The sequence below is a fragment of the Rhinopithecus roxellana genome, chromosome 1 (assembly GCF_007565055.1).
Source record: "Rhinopithecus roxellana isolate Shanxi Qingling chromosome 1, ASM756505v1, whole genome shotgun sequence".
NCBI classification, from domain to species: Eukaryota; Metazoa; Chordata; class Mammalia; order Primates; family Cercopithecidae; genus Rhinopithecus; species Rhinopithecus roxellana.
The window spans coordinates 26864188-26884731 of NC_044549.1; positions in this window are offsets into that span (position 1 = coordinate 26864188).

Consider the following 20544-nt stretch of genomic DNA (forward strand, 5'->3'; position numbering starts at 1 on the left):
ACTACTGACCACTGTAAATGAGGCCAGCACCAAGGGTTGATGTCCAGTAGTTAGGATTGACTGACAGTGTGGGGCCATCAACAATTTTTTGCCCATCACCTCATGCATTCAGAATGGTTTGTTTTACCACAGAGAAGTATCTGTTAAACTTTTCTCCCCATTGTGCAAAACTTAGTGACTCATGCAAATATCAGATCATCAATGCTTGATTATAGGATCTAATCAATTGATACAACTAGCCCAGATATCTTTATATATTATATATTCATCTCTCTAATAATCGGAAGCACTCATCGTCCATTTAGACTGACTTACCTCCCATTCTCTTTTTCCTCTGCCTCTTCTCCTTATTAAATATATTTACATGAAAATAGAGTTTGGATCCCTTGTGATCTTAGCTTTGCTTTGACAGAATTTCTCCCTTATGAAACAATAATGCTCTACTAATGAGTTGATATGATGTCAAAGACATTATCTAAAGCAGTTGAAATTCAACAAATAGAAAAATACTGATTTGAGGAAATGCTCTGGAGAATTCCAGATGTTGGATTAATAAATAGTGAAGTCATTTTATCATTACCAAAAATTCAGTGCACTTGTTTTTCCATGTTATGCTATTTACGCTAAGGTAGCAGCAGCAAAACTTAACAATCAAATGCTAAAATAAAAAAAAGAATTGCTTAAGCACAGATTTCAAACATTTCACAGACTTTTTTGCACTTCAGAGGCTGAGCTTAGCAAAATAATTATGGTATGCATTACATTCTGTTATCAAAATTTTATTCAGTTACTTTCATGGGGAAAAACGGGAATTACTAAAAATCTACTTCGATGACTAATGTACAGGCTTCCCCTGAATTATCACTCTTAAGCACATGTTCTTAGAAGCACATATTCCCCAACTGTTGTAACATGAAAGGTAGACATTTAGTAGAAAAACAAAACAGGAAAAGAAATAATGCTGTATTTTATTTATCCCATCGGAACAGGGAACCATTTAAATGTACAAATGTAAAGCATCTCTTCAGAGCCTGCTATTGGTAATTGTTTCTGTCTTTAAGTGACAAGGTATTTAAAGTGCAACAGTCATGCACTCACCAGTCTAATCTATATTGCAAGATATTATAAATACATTAGTCTCATAGAACACAAAATTTACAATCAAAACCCCTTGAGGTTTTAGTGGAGAAAGAGAGAGAGGGGATGGTGACAACAGTCCAAGGTGAGGATACAAAATTACCTCCTGCAGTTGCTCTAATGGATTGAGATTCAAGGCAGTAATTATGTAAAAGAAGGTGGGAAATATATTTGCTAATAGTGTAGTGGAAACACAGAGCCTGTACATCTACAATCTCAATTACAAGTACAGACACAGAAGCAGACAAGGACCTGAGAAATCAGTCTGAAAGATGCTAAAATTTCCCTTTGATATAGGTACCCCAGAAATCCCTTGGCAGTGTTGGGGGGATAACAACAACATCAAAACCAAAACTTGTAGATATTCTCAATATGGAAAAAGCAACTAGGTGGTTTTTAGGTCAATGTTAGAAGCTTCTGAAACTGTAAATACTCCAAAACTATCTTTTGCTTTTTGTTTTTATAGGTTGAAATAAAGACAAACTAATAAAGAAGTAAAGACATCAAGCTAATTAAGAAAAGCAGAAATAGTTGCTTTGTTGCTACATTTTTTTCTTTCTTTCAGTTTATAAGGCATAGACACTCATTTCTGTTATGTCAGGAAACATGGTTTTATGGCAAAACCCACCAAGAATTGAGGAAACATAGATCCATTAGAAGTTGGAGAGATATGGAAACTGTTCATTCTTCCCTAGCCTGTCTACCAGCAGCAACTTGGGAGTTCAGTATTTTCTGGTTTCAGGATTCTGATACCTCTGCTTTTCTTCTGTTTGTCTTTAACTTCGTGTCTTTCCACTGTTTGGCTTCTGCTCTATCATTACTGCTGTTGCATCATGACCTCTGCTGAGTCCCTCGTAGGTATCCGACTCTCTTCAATTGTCTTTATGCCATGACCAGACTCCCCTGGAGAAGATCTGATTGGGTGGGCCGGTCTCATCCCACAATAGGACATCTCTGTTCTGCAGAGTTTCCCTGCCAAGAAAACTCATTGGACGCTTTGATTTTGGCAATAATTCCTGATCCAATCAGTTCTGACTGGGATGGCAGTGTGACATGGTACAGAGCACTGTTTCCTCAAAGCAAGGAAACTCTGGACTGTGGTTCACTTTGCCTCAAGAGCTCTTTCCCAGAGACACACGGCTCTTCCCCCTACTTCCTTCATGTTTTTGTTCAAATATACTCTTTTCAGTGAGCTCTTCCCTGACTACCCTGTTTAAAATTTAGCTCCCTACCTTTCTAACACTTGCTTGTGCCCAGGAAATCACTCTCTTTCCTTCCTTCTACTTCATTTTTCTTCTGAATTTCTATGAACATCAGATAAAGTATATAATCTTCTCATTTACTTTGTATAATGTCTGTTTCCCTCCTTTAGGATATAAACTCCGCAAGTATGGGGATATTTTCTTTTCCTATACTAACTCTTTTTCTACTCTTGGGTACCCAGAGCCTAGGACAGTGCCTGACACATGGCAGCCATCCAGTAAAAACTTATTGACTAAAAGAGGTCTGACTGATGAGGTGCTGTAACAAAATTAAAGATGACACTAACGTGGGAAAATATTGAATACCACTCCAGTATGGTGTAGCAAACCTACAGATCAACCAGTCCAAATAAGAGGGGGAGGTAGAAGTCCACAAAAGAAAATTTCCAGAAAACAAAACTCAGTGCAATATCTGATTGAATACAAAGTTTTTTTTGGGGAAAGAAATTGAGTGTATGATAAAGATAATACAAAAAATAAAAGCAAAGAATTAGAAACTTTGGGAGAAGATTATAAAAGAAAACAGGCATAATCAAAATATATTAGTAGATATTGCAAAGAGAATAATTCTATAGCTTGTGGTAGAAAGACTGCAAGATGGCTCACAATTATTTTTGCCTCCTAGTACTCATGGTTTTGTGTAATCCCATTCCCTTGAAGCAAGAACTGTGATTTGCTTCCAACCAATAAAAAATGGCAAAAGTAACAGGATGTCATTCCCATGGTTATATCACATAAGATCATAATGTCTGTCTTGTCAGCTGACTGTATCCCATCCTGGTTTGATGAAGTAAGCTGCTGCAATATGAAATGTGAACTGCTCTCTTGAGTGGTGGGAAATCTAGGGCAGTCTTTGGCCAATACCTAGGAAGAAACTGAGACCCTCAGTCCTACAACCTGCAAAGAACCAAATTCTGCCAACAATCAAACAACCATATGAGCTTGAAAGCAGATTCTTCCTCAGCTGAGCCTTGAGAGAAGACTACATCTCAGACCTAGGCCTTGATTGCAGCCAGCTGAGAGACTCTGAAGCAGAGGATTCAGCTACTCTGTGCCCAGACTCTTGACCCACAGAAGGTGTGAGCTGATAATGCATGCTATTTTGAGCCACTAAATTTATGGTAATTTGTTATAAGCGGTAGATAACTAATATGCTGCTATAATAATTTTGATACTTTTCATTAATTTGTGTCTTTGAGAATCAGTCTACAGACAGAATACAAAGAAGAATGTGGATATTAAAATGCAACAGTATTTAAGTCTTTTCAAACTCAGCATTGTAAAAGTAAGAAACTGGGGTGTGGAGTGGATGTGGGAAATAGAGAAGTAATGGTAGGTAATAGTGATCATAGGTTCATTTTATGATGTGAGGAGCCAGCTTTATATAGCAAGGAATAAAGGTGTAGATTTATTATGTAAATTTACAAATGGAAAAAAACGAGTGAAGTAAAAATATTATGAATAAAGAAGGTGGGATACTTTGAGTGAACCAAAGTAGCATTTCTCAGGTAAGGAAGTTAATAGACTGCTACATGATCAAGCAATATGGTAGAAACCTGTTAATAAGACAGCTCGAAGTAACTAGCAGTAGAAACAATGACTAGAATTGAAAATGGCTGCCTCTTGTCATAAGAGAATGAAGCAATAGGGTGTTAATTTTCATTTTCCCTCTAAACTAGGTCATTTGAAATCTTATGTATATTTTACTTTAAAAATTATGATGAAAATAAATACACAAAATATGAATGATATTATTTAAATCATAAATTAGAAATAGAGTATTTTGTTATTTATTCCTAAATATCAATTCTGGCTTTCTGGCTCACTGACATTTTCAGGATTCTCCCTTGCTTTCTATATATATATATATATATATATTTTTTTTTTTTTTTTTTCTCAGAACTTTATTAGGTGGGGATCGGGCAAGAGAAAACCCCTGAAACAGTTGCCCACCTGGTTCAAGACAACTGGAATGGAGATGTGTTGCTTGGAGATATCTTTGATATTTAAAGGGGAACTGACTGGCTGAACAACTCAGATTATTATTTTTTTTTCATGGTCAGCCAGTGTCTAGTAAGTCTCTAGGGACATGACCAGACCAGAAGCCCCTGTTCTATATGAAGACAAACAGGTGCCCATATTTGTGTTGGGTGGAGGGATATCGCTGCTATTCCCAGATCAAGATTTGGTGGAAGGAGACCATGACAGATGACAAAAGGAACAGTTTCTCAAAAACAGAGGTATAACGTAATTACGCAGGAAAGAAAACAAATAACTTCCAAAGGTGTGAGACAAGTCGTGATTCTTCATTGGTACCTGACCCCTATACCCAAACAGCCTTGAACCAGCCCTTCCAGAGACTGCCCCTAGTGGCCCACCGGGCAGTGCAGGCTATGAAGAGGACCTGAAGGCAGATGGGATGGGGGCACTTATTTTGCTACAGTGGAGATGGGGCTTGAATGGGGAGAGCAGACCTGGCTAACATCTGCAGCCATCCCCCAACTCCCCTGATTTCTATCACATTTACAAATACCTAAATTTTTTTGTCTTATTTTTCAATTTTGCTGATGATACAAATAATATATGCTCGCTTTAATTTTAAAAAGTGTAAAGATATTGTAACTAATATATAATGTCTGAAATTCTACCACTGTGGAATAATTACCATTGGCATTTTGGTGAATATTTTTTCTTGCTTCTCTTTTTGCACCCTTAAAACATACTGCCAAGGCTGGTCTCGAACTCCTGGTTTTAAGATATCTACCAGCCTTATTTTTAATCTCATTTTCATAAATGGGATTATGTCATAATATCGCTTTTAATATTGGATAGGATACTCTTCCACACTCTATATTCTCCATCACTGCTTGTATATTTATTTTGCATTTCTAAGAAATTACACATAATAATAGACAGTTGTTTGTTGATTTCTCTATTGTCTCATGATTGTGTAATTGAGGTAATGCATGCAGATAGTTGATCTAAATTTCTATTAATGAATATAAAAAATTTATTAGTGAAGCGAATTAAATAGTATATTCAAATATATCTACATATAATTCCATGTAAAGAAAATTTATGGCTAAGAAGAAATTATTCTATGCATATATGTAAATTAATACACAGGTACACTCACGTACACACCATCTCCTTGATCTGAAAGATGGCAGTCTCAACCATCTGAAAGATCACAGTCAATCAGGAGGGAGGACATTATGATTTTCATCTGTTCCAATAAATATCATAAAATTTGTGTACTTTATTTAGATCCCATTAAGTTTCATTTTATCTACATGTATTTTAGCCACAATTCTAATAAACTTGGTTGTATGATTTCAAGCATATTAAAAGCAAAATCTTGAAGATGGTTATAATAGAATACCATAGTCAGCATATACAACCTCTCAATTAGCATAGGAATTTGACTCTAATTAATGTTAGGGCTTATACTCCTGAATGATCTTTGAAAATCTGAGAGCCCATTAAAAAGAACTGATGTTCAAATGATGATCCCATGTCATCAAGGAAAGGTTACATTACCTTCAGCTTCTTTTGCTTAAAAGGAAAATCAATGAAAAGTTTAAAATGATTTCAGAAAAATTTGAATTCAAAGGACTGACATTTAACCAAAGTTCTTATTGCTTTAATTTATAACTATCTTGTCATCACCATCACCAGTAAAAGCAGCAGCCCCAGCAGCATCATAATTTCTATGACCCTTTAAAAGCATCTATTTGCAAGGTAGGCTGGAAGCTACTTAACATTTTAGCTGAATTAATCCGACAACAACGTTAGAAAGATATTGTTACACTTATTTTCAGATGAAAACCAGAGTTAGAAAAAAAAAGATAAGAAAGAAGAAAAGAATGAAGGAAGAAAGAAAAGAGGTGACATGCCTAAGTTTTATTTTAGCTTCTGCAGTAAATTTGTCTTTTTTATTTTTCAATTTCTAATTTTTGTGTGTACATAGCAGGTGTACATATTTATGGGGTATATGAGAGGTTTTGATACAGGCATGCAATGTAAAATAATAACCTTATGAGAAACGGAGTACCCATCCTCCCCTCAAGCATTTATCCTTTGTGTAACGAACAATCCAATTATACTCTGTTATTTTAAAATGTACAATTACATTATTATTGATTATAGTTACTCTGTTGTGCTATCAAACACTAGGCCTTATTCATTCATTCTAACTATTTTTTGTACCCATTATCCCTCCCCAACTCCCCTTCACTACCTTTCCCAGTCATTAGTAACCATCTTTCTACTCTCTGTCTCCGTAGGTTCAATTGTGTTGATTTTTAGATCCCACAAATAAATGAAAACATGTGATGTTTGTCTTTGTACCTGGATTATTTCACTTAACATAATAAACGCCAGTTTCACCTGTGTTGTTGCAAAGACATGGATCTCATTCTTGTTTATGGCTGAATAGTACTCCATTGTGTATAAGCACCACAGTTTCTTTATCCTGCAGTTCATTTGAAGATGTGTTTACTTTCTGAGCCAATGCTTGCTCCTCTTTTCACTATTTACTGTAAAGTAGTTTCCTTCACATCTATAGGTTCAATGAACATATCTATTCAGAGAACATACACATTTATACTTCTATTAAAGACTGCTCCTCTAAACTCCAGATTCATATGTCTGATGCCTATTGAAATCTCCTGAATGTCACTTTATGGCACCTCAAACTCAGTGTATCCCAAAGTGAACTCCATTAACTCCTGGTTCCCTCCCAGTGTCCCTTATCTCAGTGACGAGCATCACCATCTATCCTGTTACACCAAGTAGGAGATCAGGAGTCAGTCTGGACAGTCCTGACAATCCTCCATTCCTCAGATTTCTTATCCACCACTAAGTTACATCAAATAGTACCTTCTTAACATATCCTTTTCATCTTCACCACCACCACCTCCCACAGTCTAAGCTGCCGTAATCAATTCCTTGCTCAACTGTAATTGCCTCCTCATGGGTATATCTTTTCCTACTCGAGTCTCCTTGAGGTTTGTGATTTTACTAGCGTGATCTTTTCTTAAAACGTTTTAAATCATGTCACATCTTAAAGCATATTTAATCATGTCATATATCTGATTAAACAAACTTCCCCACTGCTCTTAGGATAAAGGCAAAATGTGTACTCACAGCCTACAAGGCCTGAATGATGTTGGCTCTGCCTACTCTTCTAGTCTTATTCCTCACCACATTCTTCCTCTCTCTTTGTTCTCAAGCTGCCTGGCTCTTCTTGCAGTCCCTTTTCTTTATCTTACTCTCTCTCACCACAGGATATGTTTTCCTTCAGTGTGGCAAGCATCTATCTTCTTTCTTTATCTGGTTAACATTTGTCTTTCTTTAATTTCAACACGGTGCTCTTTTTCTCATGGGAGCCTTCCTAGATCTTCCTGACTAGCTCAAATTCCCTGCACAGACTTTCATAGCACCACATACTCCTTTTTTGTGTCACTTGCCCCATTTGAAATTTTACATTTATTTGTATGATTATTTTACATGTGTCACTCCTGTTAGGTTGTAAAATTTATGAAAGAGGGACATTCTGTGGTTACCCACCATTGCAACCTATGTCTCTGATACTACCTAACTCATCATAGAAAGTGCTCAATACTAAATGTTGTTGAAAGATAAGAATGCTACGTTACTTATTTTAAAAACTTTGTTCCCTGAGTACTCCAAACTGGCAGATTCAATGAGTGCGCACACCTGACTATAGGGCAGGCAATATTGATGAATTGTTAAGAGGATGGTTCATCTTAATGAGACACTAGGAAAGAATGCTATAGAGAAGGCAAGAAAATGAGAAACTCATCTGCTAGGATCACAGCCACACCTCGGTGTCCAAAGGGTATTGGTTCCAGGACTGTCTGAGGATACTAAAATCTGCTCATATTGATGTTCTGCACTTGGGCCCTGTGGAACTTGTGAACAGAAAAAGTCAGCCCTCTCTATCCACAGGCTTCACATTCCCAGAATACTGTATTTTCATCTGCACTTTGTTGCCAAGGCAGGACTCATCAATTTGGAGAGCCAACTATATTTATTTTAAGAAATCTGTGTGTAAGTGGACCATTGCAGTTCAAACCCTGTGTTGTTCAAGGATCAACTGTATATATGTCTTCCTTTCTCTAATTCCCAGTCAATTCGTAAGCTCAGTTTCCAAATCAACTACTTAAGACAACATGTGCCTTTTTTTGGCTGCTGTCTCAAAACATCATGTTTCAATTGGGAAACAGAGGGGAATTAAAGGCATCTGAAGGCTCAACTTCTGGCTTTGATTAGATTATTCCTCATTGTTCTATAAATAGTTATTTAAAAGCATAGCAAGCAAGCAAATGAAAAATAAATAAAACTGAAAACTAACTCTTTAAAGGCATAGAGTTTGTCCAAACAAAATTGGTTAAATTAAAAAAAAATAAAAAATTAACTCAACTGTCTGATATTCATGTAAAAACATGAAACTTGTTTTTGTCTGAGGACATAAACATAAGTACCTACTTTAATTCAGAATAAAGTCTACGACAAGCATGTTTTTCTTATATTTACAAATGCTATCAATTTATGAGCTGTGACTTGAGTGGATGGCAATGAAGAACATGCCAAGTGGATTGGCATATATTTAATAATTTAATGCAAAGATGATTATATTGGTTTAGAATATTGAGTCAATTATTTAAGAAAATTTACAAATTGCAATCAAAGTGGTAAAAAAAAAAACTAGAGGTCGGGTTAATTACTCCAATATACTAATTAGGTAACTTTTCAATGTTCTCCAATGGCTTATGTAAACATGAAAAACATTCCAATTCCTGTCTCGTGTGTGTTCCAAACAATGCAATTATTGAAGCTTCAGTTCTAAATTTTCTTTATGTGATTGTAAGTTTACAGAGTAGGCCTGAAACACTCATCATTTAAAGTTATCCATACATTCTATTTTCTCTATTTCTAGAAAGATACTGTATTGTTGTGGATGTTCCTGTGGACACAAGCTAGACAAGTGGGACCGACTAAACCTCTGGCCTGTGAACTTGGAGTATGAGGAAAAGAGGACATTTGTTACATCAAGAGAGCAGATTAAATGAGATACCAGTGGAAAAAAAAAATCTGTCATGTATTAAGGATTCAATAAATATTAACTTCTTTCCTTTTTTTTAAATATTAGTCTTGAGAGATGACTGTATTAAAATGTAGAGGGCCAGACGAGGTGGCTCACGCCTGTAATCTCAGCACTTTGGGAAACCAAGGTGGACTGATCACTTGAGCTCAGAAGCTTGAGACCAGCCTAACCAACATGGTGAAAACCCATTTCTACTAAAAAAAAAAATTAGCCAGGTGTGGTGGTGGGTGCCTGTAAACCCAGCTACTCGGGAAACTGAGGGAGGAGAATTCCTTGAACCCAGGGGGCAGAGGTTGCAGTCAGCCAAGATTGTGCCACTGCACTGCAGCCTGGGTGACAGAGTGAGACTCCATCTCAAAAAAAGAAAAAAAAAAAGTGGAATAAATATTAATATTACCTTCTTTTATGCATGATTATGAGTCAACATTGAAAGCAACACTTCACAGAGGTCAACCAAAAACTATTTTACAAATTAACACCTACAAAGCATTTTTATCACTGTAATCAATTCATTTCTATTACATGAAGAAAAAAGCTATTTTTCATTAAAACATAATAAAGTGCTGCGGTTAGAGCAATCATCCCTCAGTCTGCATTCATTTTTCTCGCAGAAAAAACACTGATTCTCCTGAAGAAGAGGAAAAAATTATATAAGTAGGCATAAAGGAAGGAAGAAAGAAAAAGTATGAGGTGTTAGGTAATTGTATTCCTAGTACATTCATTGTTTTTTTTTTCTCCCAGATCTCACTTCTTAATTTTATGCCAGAAATATTCTGCTTTTCATATTTGTGAAGAGAGAAAGGAAAAATAAAATGATTTCTACAGTATCAAAATGTCCTGATACTAAAAATGGCCATGATTACATCCTCTTTGGTGTGTATCATATTTCAAAAGTGAAGTGATCATCATTATGTTGAATCTTCTGTTATCCCCTGCTTTAAGACCTCAAATTCACTTCATATATGTGCATTTGTACCATGAAAATGCACTCTAAACTTTTCAATATAAGTCAATATCAATACTACTATTTTTTTGCTTCATGCATCTCAAAATTAATACTGAAACATAATGTTCTGTTTAGTGTCTCTCTGATGTTCAGTGCTTCACTTGTAAAAAAAAAAAAAAAAAAAAAAAAAAAAAGCTACCAAAGACATAAAAGTAAAGAAAAACGAAGCAGAGAAATCAATTTTGATTCAGCTATAAGGAGAATAAGAAAATCATAGAAAGAGACAAAAACTCAAGAATGTAATCAAGTGCCAAATCCACCTTGTAGGGTGATATGGTTTGCATCTGTGACCCACCCAAATCTCATGATCAATGGTAATCTCGTGTTGGAGGTGGGGCCTGGTGGAATTCATGATTGGATCTTGGAAGCAGTTTCTCATGAATAGCTTATCAACCCCTCAGTGCTGTTCTCATGATTATGAGTGAGTGAGTTCTAATGAGATCTGGTTGTTTAAAAATGTGTACTATCTCCCCACTATCTTCCTCCTGTTCCAGCCATGTAACATGTGCCTGCTTCCCCTTCACCTTCCACCACGATTTTAAGTTTCCCGAGGCTTCCCCAGAAGCAGAAGCTGCTATGCTTCCTGTACGGCTTGAAGAATTATGAGCCAACTAAACCTCTTTTCTTTATAAATTACCCTATCTCAAGTATTTCTTTATAGCAATGCTAGAATGGACTAATACACAGTGCCATAAATTTTTAACTCCAAGTCTATAAATGAGTATAATCTTATATTTAAACATCAGTATTAAAATAGACTTTTGTTGAATTTTAGTGTAAATATGTGTTTATTTTAAATAAAATGAAATCACATATATTCTGATGTTTCTTTACCCATATACTGAAAAATGTGTGGCTTTTGTTCTGACCATTTATTATCCATAATAATAGTATAACTCTATGATTACATTAGTGTAGAGCCCTGATTTCAGGCAATAGCTGTTATCTCAGGTTGTCTCTGGTCATATGATTTGGCTTATTGATTACTCAGGGATACTTCTCATACACCTATACTTCTTATACATTTATAGTAGCCCAGCAGTCACTATATAATGGGACCATTCTTGACACTTACTTTTTTATCTGCCTCTGCTTCACTCTGCGTTTGGATCTACTATCCTTCCTTCTTGCTACTTCTGCTTAATCATGGCTTTACTGCCTCATAGCATCTACCTACCCTCTTCTTGGGTACTTTTCAGTTTTATGATATTCATATGCCTGTACCTGTGCCTGTACATGTACATGTGTGTATCTAATTCTAACGATGTAAGAGTAGAAATGTTTTAATCTATTAATCATCATTTTGGTAGCAATTATGCCAGCACATACAAATAGCTATTTATAGCTTAGGCACTTGTCTCTACGCCATTCAGTGGATATCATAATGATAGTATCTCTATGTAAAGAATGATCTGCTATTGCTTTTACCAGAATAAATCTGAGGTCGTGGTGAGCCCTCATGGCCACGACCTGTCTAATATAGTAGCATTTATATATTTCATGAATTCTAAACATTTTACAAGTCGATAGGGCCATGCTATGTAACCTACGCAATTTACGGAAAATTCTACTTTGTCTCCTAGGTATCCTTGAAGTTAGAAGCACTTAGGAAAACATTTGCTTTGAGTGCATTGTGTAGGACCACATTAACTGGTAAGCAATTAGATATCTACTGATTCCATTCATTTGAGTTAATGCAGCTCTTGCTAGAAACTGAATTCCTGACTGTCAAGTCCATTGCATTTGACATCCTAGTATATATATTACCCTCCCTAATTTTACTAAGTATAGTTTTAATAAATTAAGATATTTTATGTTTATGGAAATGATAATAATAAATTACATTGGTGGTAATTCATTCTAACTTGGAGAGAAAAAGTAAACAAATGAATATATAAATGAAACAATTCTTTTATAAAGCTTTAGAGAACCTGAGCCTGTAATTCTATATTTATTTGTGATTATAAATCTGTAAAAATGAATTAAAAGTTATAGAGAAGTCCAATAACAAATAAAACAATCTTCTGTAGGAGAAATGCTGAACAATTACAATTTGTTGCCTGAAAAGGTAAAAGTTAAGTTCATAAAAATGGAAAAGGGCAAACATAATGAATATAGATTATTTGCCAAATCTCACAAGTACAACTTGTTCAAATGATGTTACTCAAACAGTGGATACAGATTAGAAACACATGTAAGTTGAGAAAGGTTTTTGTAATATTCTGGAAGGTAAAATAATTGAAAATGATGCAAGGATGTTTGAAATTTATATAATTTATATGTACAGTAAATTTCTGATTTTGATTTTAAAAACTTTTTTCTGAGTATAAAAATAACACATTGTCATTGTAAGAAATAGAACTGTAGAAAATAAACACAGAAGTAAAATTAAAATAACCTACTCTCAAGTGTAATTACTTCCAGGCATACGTACACACACACAAGCATTCACACATATTATATATATGAAATTATATATATAATTTTGAATCTGTTTTAAAACTTCAACATGACACCATAATTTTTCTGTTATCAAAAAATACTCCTTATAAATATATTTTTAATATCACCATATTTTAATAGGGTGTAACTTTTTGATAAATTTCACAGTTTTTGATTATTTATGAAACTAATCTTTTTATGTTTGTTATTGATTTATATTTATTTTGTGAGAATTGTTTATTACTAAAATTATTCCCGTTTTCTACTGGGATCATCAATAATTTTTTAGAATATTGGCCAGGTGCGGTGGCTCACGCCTGCAATCCCAGCACTTTGGGAGGCCGAGGCGGGTGGATCATGAGGTCAGGAGATCGAGACCATCCTGGCTAATGTGGCAAAACCCTGTCTCTACTATAAACACACAAAAAATTAGCTGGGCGTGGTGGCGGACACCTGCAGTCCCAGCTACTCAGGAGGCTGAGGCAGGAGAATGGTGTGAACCCGGGAGGTGGAGCTTGCAGTGAGCCAAGATTGCGCCACTGCACTCCAGCCTGGATGACAGAGTGAGACTCTGTCTCAAAAAAAAAAAAAAAAAAAAAACTTTTTTTAGAATATTATAGTTTCAGATCATAGAAAAAAAATTCAACCTCTCATAAATAAAATTTTGGACCACTGAGACAACTCTGCATTGAAAAGATGTGGAAGGATAAAATCTGACTGAAAGAAGTAATACACACACACACACACACAAATACATGCTGCATTAGTCAGAGTTCTCTAGAGACTAAACAAAACCAATAGAATATATGCACACATAGAGAAAGATTTATTATGAAAGATTAGCTCACTTGATCGTGGAAGCTAGGAAGGCCAATGATCTGCTGTCTGAAAGCTCAGGGCTCAGGAAAGATGGTGATATAGTTCTGGTCTAAGCAGGGAGTCACTGGTATAAGTCCCAGTTCAAACCTGAAGGCCCAAGAACAAGGAGCAAGAAGGCCTAGGGCAGGAGAAGATAGATGTCCTAGATCAATCAGTGAGAGCAAATTATCCCTTGCTCCATCTTTTTGTCCTGCTGGAGCCTTCAATAAATTAAGTGAAGCCCATCTTCATGGGTGAGAGCAGTCTTTACTTAGTCTATTGATTCAAACATTAATCTATTCTAGAAACACTCTCACAGACACATCAAGAAATAATGTTTTACTAGCTATCTGGGCAACCTTTAGCCCAGTCAAGTTGACACATGATATTAAACATCACACACACACACACACACACACACACTCTCTCTCTCTCTCTCTCTTTCTCTCTCTCTCTCTCATAATGAATATTTAAGGAAACAGAAAAGTCAACTTCTCTGACTCACTGTTGTAATATATTTCACATTCATCAAAGCATCCTTTAGTGTCAACTTCCTTGCAGGTAATTTTAGCAAATGCTATTGGTACCCTGTCTGTATTCCCTTATTTCTTTGAAGTTTCCCCCATCCACTATGGCTTTCTATATCTCTCTCTGCATAAAAGTTTTGTATATCCTTTGAGCCTGCTTGGTCTGTACAGAGGAGTCAGACCAGAAATGCCAGGGAGTTAATGCTCCATGAGTAACCTTCAGGCAATGAGAAACAAGAGCTCGTGTATAACATTCCAGCTTCCTCCCTCCTTAGGGAGAAAATTCTGTTTTGTTATATACACTGTTTCATAGGGTCCCTCCATGCAGAACTTCTCACAGACAATGGGTAACTCCATTTATTGATGCACTCTTTATTGGTCCTCTTCTCTTCTCTGCTTTACTTCTGTACCCTCTCATTGGACTTTCCTCAAATAAACTACTTGCACCCAAAATTTTGTCTAAGAGCCTGCTTTTGCAGGAACCAAATTAAGATAGTCATAAATAATAAAAGATGGTATAGTCATAAATAATAAAATAATAAGATAGTCATAAATAATAAAAGATAAATAATAAAAGATGGGGTGTTTTTCTTTCTTTCCTTCTTTTTTTTTTTTTTTTTTTTTTTGAGACAGAGTCTCACTGTGACACTCAGGCTGGAGTACAATGACGCGATCTTGGCTCACTGCAACCTCCGCCTCCCGGGTTCAAGTGATTCTCCTGCCTCAGCCTCGTGAGTAGCCATCATGCCTGGCTAATTTTTGTATTTTTAGTAGAGACGGGGTTTCACCATGTTGGTCAGGCTGGTCTGGAACTCCTGACCTCAGGTTATCCACCCACTATGGCCTCCCTAAGTGCTGGGATTACAGGCCTGAGTGACCTGGCCTGGCCAACGGGTGGGTTTTAAGAATAGGTCGTCCGGCTGGGCACGGTGGGACACGTCTGTAATCCCAGCACTTTGGGAGGCCGAGGAGGGCGGATCATGAGGTCAGGAGATTGAGACCATCCTGGCTAACACGGTGAAAGCCCGTCTCTACTAAAAATACAAAAAACTAGCTGGGGGTGGTGGCGGGCGCCTGTAGTCCCAGCCACTCGGGAGGCCGAGGCAGGAGAATGGCGTGAACCCAGAGGCGGAGCTTGCAGTGAGCCGAGATTGCACCACTGCAATCCAGCCTGGGCAACTGAGTGAGACTCTGTCTCCCAAAAAAAAAAAAAAAAAAAAAAAACAACAACAACAAAACCCGGAAGTTTTAGACCATCAGATTTAATGCACGAAGAACTACCTGTGACTTTAATATCATTATTATTTTTTTCATCATTGTTTTTACCAGGACTTTTTTTTCACTGCTCATTCCTCCCCTGATGCTGATGTAATGCGGCAGCCTGGTGTTTAGGAAGGAGACCTGAAATAGGAATATACAGATGCACATTTATCCTGGCTCTATCGCCTTCATTTTCAGCCTCAGTTTCATCATCTATAAAATAGATGTAAAATACTTGCTTTTCCAGCCTTCTAAGCTTTTTCTAAGACTTAAATTAGATTCTTTTGGAAAGAGTGTTTTCTATGCAATAGTTTAGGAGATGACAAGAACTGATACCAAGTTTATGCTTGAGCTTTAATCTCCAGCGCACACTTCCTTTGCTGTTAATCTGTTTATGCATTTGATAACTTTACCTAACATCCTTTAGAATACCATGTGTTGAACTTCAGGACTTGAACTTCATGAATGTTATTTATATTCTGCTATAGATGCAGAAGAGACCAACAGTTAACAATCACTGGTTGTTAATTGGTGCTGAGAGAAAAGTTCAGTTTGTGTTTTCCTCATGGGCATCTTTGCAGCAGTAAGAGCTTCAACTACAGTTCTCTCACAAAGGAACCTGTCTAAAATCAGAATTCTTCTTACAATACTTGATCAATCAGGAAGTTCAAAACACAGAGTTCTTTGACTTAAGAGCGGCTGGGGGAAGGGCTCTGTTACCACAGCATTGTGGAAACGGAAACTTGCTTCCTCTAGAAGCAGCCATCTGGAATCACTATTACTAAAGCAGAGAGATCCAGTTACAAGCATATATTTGTCAGGGAAACGCCTGACAGCTTTTAAAGGAAACTCTCTTCTATGGTGCCAAAGCCTGGCCAGGTTTACCTGCGGAAAATAAGTCAGATACAAAGGCATGATCTGTACTGCAGAAACGAAAAGGAAGGAGAAATGGAAATAAAATAGACCTCTTTTTTTATTATTCAAATTGTTTTTATATAGAATGATACGTTTACCATGTTTTTAAAACCATTGTAGAATATGCTTTCTTCCATAGCAGAGAGGGAGCAATCAAGCTCAAATTACAAAGCGAGGAAAAAGATGAAAGTATAGAAACCCTTAGAACTTTGCTAACGTACAGACAGAAGCTGAGGAAGGCTGAAATACAGGAAATAATGATTACTATTTGTGTTCCCTTTCATAATTTCCACTTTGGTTAAACTAACTGGAAGGAAACAAATGATTAGGTTACTTGTGTCATCACTTACATCAGTCGTTTTATTTTTGAAAACAACAACAACAACAACACATCATTACCCTTTCCCATTCAAGGAGAATGGGAATTATTGCTGTATCTTATTCTATGTCACAAACTAAATAAGTGTGTTGCAAAGACAGGGGAATATTGAAATAAGCATAATAGTTTAATCATAGAGGTGATTGTGAATTTTTGGTTTGGAGACCAGAGGTTGTAGATCACAGTAAAGAAAATATCATCTATGGAACTCTGTCTTCATTCCCAGCTTTGTTCCTTTCTGTTCCCCTGTATGAATGCTCAGAGTATCAGAAGGATCATCATTACAAATGCACAATCTTTTTATATGAAATTTTCATTTTTTTCTTTATGAATTATACTCATCCTTTCAAAGAGAGCCCTGATCAAGCCCTTTTTAAAAACAAAACAAAAATAGTGTTAAGTATCTGCCATGTGCTAACCATCAGGCTGGACATCATATCCGTTAACTTACATTCATGTAAATTAGTGGTTATTACTTGGTTTCCTTTTCCCTTCTATTCCCTTCGTACTTAGAGTCTGCAGCATACACTTTAGCACTTAACTGTGGCATCTCTATTGTTTAATTTTTTTCTAGGCTGAGTGTGGTGGCTCACGCCTGCAATTCCAGCACTTTGGGAGGTGAGGTGGTCAGATGGCTTGAGCTTAGGAGTTCCATAGCAGCCTTGGCAACATAGTAGGACCTCATCTCTACAGATAAATTCAAAAATTAGCCAGGTGTGGTGGCACGTGCCTTTAATTCCAGCTATTCAGGAGGCTGAGGTAGGAGGATCACTTGAGCCCAGGAGGTGGAGGTTGCAGTGAGTCGAGATGGTGCACTGCACTCCAGCCTTGGTGACAGAGCGAGACCTTGTCTCAATTAACAGCAATACTAGTAATTGCTTCCAGTGGATTTATCTTCATTCTAAACAGCGTTTTGAACTTATTTGGAAGACTGAGACATTGTATAATATTGAGTAGAGGCTTACTAAATGTTTCTAGGTGGTTACATCTCAGGTATATCACACTGTAATGCAATGTGACTTCAGTCCATTCTCAACATTAAGGAAGCTTGATTTTCAGGGACCAGGAAATGAAAATGACGTAGGCTAATACACACAAAAATCTCATTGTCAGCTGTATGACTTCAGTGTGAAATATAACCTCACTGCTTTTTTGCCTAATGTTATTGGATCAGTGGAAAGGAAAAGTTGTGGCATCCAAAAGAATGAGCTCCTGCTTCATAGGCATGACTGTGCAAAGAATAAAAATCTGTAATCATTCTAAAGATATCAGTGTAAGGGATAAACCAGTGTTTTTAAAGTCATCCATGTAAAGGGCTAGTTTCCCCTGCGTCTTTCCAATCCATTCTGGATTAATGCTTTTGTAAAATAATTTAAAAATAAATTACTAGAAAAATGGAAAAAAAAACAGAGAAATACAAAATATAAATCCTAGTTTTTTATTCTCAAATTCAACAAAGTTACACTGCCAAATTGCTATGACTGCTTGTTCTAAATTTATAACTGACTTTGTTTCTGACTGGAGCACATAATTTGTGGAGCAACACCATCCCGCAGACCCACACTTTAAGAAGTACTGATGTAAATCATAATCTTATCTTGGGAACAGTTGCTTACTAAATACCAAAACAAACAGAAATCATAATCATTTTGCAGGGGAACTCTTCTGCTGGCCAGAGAAATAAACTTAAGGTAGAAAAGACTTGACTAACTGATTCTCTTTGTTTTTCTTTTATGGTATTTTTTATCACTTTTATTTTATATAAGTTTTTTTTTTTTTTAAATCATTTCATTTTCTTAATAGTATTCAAGTCTTGGGAACATAGTTCTTGCAGATAATTTTTCACATTTCCTTGTTTCTGGTATTCTTAATAAGCAATCTCTAATTAGCTCCTGTGTTTTTATTTTATTATGTGTTACAGGACTGTACATAAATCTTATTTTGTATTAAGTGCTTCCTAAGGCTTTCAAGAGTCAGTTACTTCAAAAGAGGCTTTTCTAACCACTGGTAACAATAATATTACGAAGTGGCTTTCTTTGAATAATAACCATTACTTTCTTTGATGTCAATGCCAAACTTAATTTTAAAAAGATATAAACATGTATAAATTCAACAAAAAAAAGGGAGAATGAAACAAATTTTATTAAAAAATACCTCAAGTTTGTTTAGCAATCATTTCTCCAATATAGATGCATACCTATCAAACAATAACGTTAGTCTTAACATTGCCATCTGGTGGGAATGTCAGTGCAGTGATACATACTAGAGGTAACATGATGAATTTGTAGTAGCTAAAATCATTTAAGTGAGAAATATAATTGCTTTTCACTATATAATTTCTAGTTTGATTAACTTTTCTTTCAAAAAATCTGAACTAAAGGAGAAGAAAAGTAAGAAAAATTTGCTCAACTGCTTTGAGGTATTAGAGAGACTTTTATGTATTTTCTCTCAAACATCATTTTATCCCTTGGAGACTGAGAGATAATTTTTCTTCATGATTTACCTACAGAGACACAAATCCCATATAGCTTACTTTACTTTCTTAGGTGTTAAGGAAGATATGAATAGAGCAGAAAGACAGCCAAGAGTTATCCTTGTATGTGTTTTCACTGGATATTTTATTTCTCCTTATATATATTCAAAGTTAAAAATTCACTATAACAGGGACTTTAGTAGTTTCTACAAATGTTGACTGCCTAAGTGGAATGTAAGAAATGCAATCTATAACTGTAAAGAATTAAAATTATAGTGGTAACTTCTTGTTTCACTATTATTAGGCCATGAGAAAAAAAATGCCCATTTGACTTTTGTTGCCCGCCTCAACATGCAGTATTTCAATAGCCATAAAAAACCCAAATGTATTGGAATATACATATTAGGAACATACTGCATTTGAAGAGATTTTAGTGGTCATTAAAAATGTCAAAAGCGTGTACAAGGTACAGAGGAATCAGGGATATGGCAAAGCTGAAAACATTAATAATATCCCTGAGTTCATGTCCTTAGAAGTCCGTCAAAAGCATTCAATTTCTTTTATCCTACTGAATATACAATTATAGGAGCCTTAAAGATTAAAATAAAAAAACTCATAGCATTGAGGTAGAAAGTTAGCAAGCAAAAACCAATTTTCTAGGAAAACCCATTACCTTCTATTAGGTAGAAAAACTAGAAGAATGGTGAATTGCTGTTTGTTTTCTTCTCGTGCTTCGAGCATGAGCAGGAGCAAGGCCTTTCAATGACGGAGAAATGTCAATTGATCAATAGGTGATGAATAGAAAACAAGAACATAAAAACAAATCATAATAACACGAATTCCAGACAAGCCTCTGGTGAGGCATTTAAACATATTGCAATATGCTGGGAATTTCCAATTTGCTAATATTTTCCCTAGCTTATATATTTTCTTTTATAATACCACATCAATAGTGTTTCAGTTTTGATTTATGAAGGAAGCCAAAAATAAGAGAATTTGGGGTGAGTACAACTGACGTTTATCATCCCTTGAGAGATATGGTGGGAACACTCTTGTGGCAACACTAAGTCATCTTTGTGCTCTTCACATAAAGATGAAGATTACATCGGAGAGTAGAAATTAGGTATTTTCCTTTCTACTAATGCTCTTTGCA